General features: G+C 41.6%; 1 long non-coding RNA gene across 1 annotated transcript; it reads left to right on the top strand.

Moving 5' to 3' along the window:
- The first annotated feature begins 520 nt into the window (after positions 1-520).
- Positions 521-1,677, top strand: LOC133207089 (uncharacterized). Its single transcript, XR_009723945.1, has 2 exons — positions 521-624; positions 1,155-1,677. It is a non-coding gene; the product is annotated as an uncharacterized LOC133207089 (long non-coding RNA).
- The last annotated feature ends 331 nt before the right edge of the window (positions 1,678-2,008 follow it).

Raw genomic sequence — 2,008 nt, 5'->3', positions numbered from 1 at the left:
AATGAAAAGGGAAAAAGAGGATGACATGAACACAAGATGGGTGGGCAGCATGAGGATGGAAAATTATGGAGCAATGCTCTTACAAACCAGTGCAAATCTACTACCTGCCACAGTGTGTGAGCGCTGGAGTGGTTGGGATGGGCTTTTCATCAGTCATTTCTTTTTGTCTCAAGCCGTTATCTCATCCTGTATGTGACGAGAAGTGAATTTGACTGAGAACTGCTGAATGAAATGAGAGAAAGCTGAAGGAATCAGAGGGTGATAGCACCTGCTTCAGTCTGCCATGACTAAAACCAGTGCCTCCCACCATGCCCCAGGGGGATATATTCATTGTACCCAGAGGCTGGTGCAGCTTCCATAATGCTCCATCCCTAAAAGGCCTTACTGCTCCACATCTGCCTTGAAATTTTTTGGAGCCTTTGAATAAATATGGAAACTGATTGTACCCTTTTATGCATTTCCTGTAAATCATCACTACAGAGGGAAGAGTGACGCTCACTGGAGTTCACAAGGAGTGAGGCCTTCTAAAGCCTTTGGCAGGGGATAAATCCCTGACCATATGTGCCTGGAGAGCAAAAAGAAAACAAAGGAAAATCTAAAGCCCAAGGGTAAAAGTCTGTCTGAGTAAGAATGTGTTGGTATTTACTATTCCAAACAAACAGGAGAGATATTTATTTGTCGGGCGTTTTGTGATCAGAAATCAGAGTAGTATTTCTTACTGTTCATCTCCCTCATCTGCAGCATAAAATGATAAGCCATTTATAAACATGAGATGGAGTAGACAAAAAAACACACAAACCAGAGACAGCTGCACAGACCAGCAGCTGTGACACACACAGGAAATTTGGATGGAAAGAACCATTAGTGCATTGAGACCATCTCCTCGCCTGTTAGCAGGGCCAGCCCCCTTTTAGCAGGCTTTGAAGAAGCAGCTCCTTCATGACGGATGTGAGGGACTTGAAGATTTTGTGCTTAAATAATCTCTCAGGGAAAAAGCCTTTTCAGATAATGAGTCTCTGTCTCACCTATCCTAATTTGAACTTGTGTCCATCCTGCAGCAGAAACAGCCCTAACCTCTGTAGTTGAAAGACCTGTCAAACAACCATTTTGCTCTGTATTACCCAAATAATGACTGTTCCTTTATTGTTCTACAGCAGGTTCAATTGCATAACAAAGCCCATCCTAGGATAGGCACATGATGACCAGGAACAGCTATTTTGCAGCCCATTTGTTGAGTGATGGAAATAAACAGCAGGCAAGATTGTACATGCCTCTTAGCCAAAATGAATATCTTGCATCAAGCCTCAAATATTAGTTTTGCTTTGCAGACCATCTGCTTATCCTCTTGGTCCCTCAGGAATGGAGAGCATTAAACAGTTGATAAACACAAGTTTGAATTTTAGAGACTTGGTGAGGAGTCTGTACTTGGGTCATCCTGATTTCCTGGTGATAATCTGACAAATGTCAAATTAATCCTGAGGAACTAAATCCAAAGTAAATGTTCCATGCGTAACTGAATTAATTTCATGGCCATTTGGTGCCAAAGAATATTCTACCCAAAATTAAAACATTTTATTTTACCCTATCACAAATTACTAAAGATACTCAATGGAAGATTTTCAAAGAGCCACAGCTGAAAAACTAACTGCATTGGCAAAATAAGAGCTCTGAAGCCTTGCCTGGCTCTTAAGCCCAGTCTATCCTCTTCCCCATATTGCCAAACATAGAAAACCATGTGTTTTCTGTCAAAGTCCCACAGCAAACCATGTGGAAAACAAAGAGCTATAAATAACTCCTCCCCAACATGAAAGGTGACTAATCTGCAGCTTCCAATAATATCACACTCTAAACTCCCAAATTTTTCCTTTGCCTTTACCTATTCCTGTGTTAAAGCCACATTGCTGTGCTCCTTTTTCTGATCACCTGTGTCTTGAGCTCCCATCCTGCTACATCTGGTGTGCTCTTTCAATCCTCATGTACTTGCAAAAATGTCACTTCAGTTACCTGT

The sequence above is a fragment of the Neopsephotus bourkii genome, unplaced genomic scaffold, assembly GCF_033783945.1.
Source record: "Neopsephotus bourkii isolate Nb327-2 ecotype Australia unplaced genomic scaffold, CSIRO-AGI_Nbou_v1 NB_1825, whole genome shotgun sequence".
Taxonomy (NCBI): Eukaryota; Metazoa; Chordata; class Aves; order Psittaciformes; family Psittacidae; genus Neopsephotus; species Neopsephotus bourkii.
The sequence above is the reverse complement of the archived record's forward strand: the minus strand, read 5'-3'. Positions and strand labels throughout refer to the sequence as shown.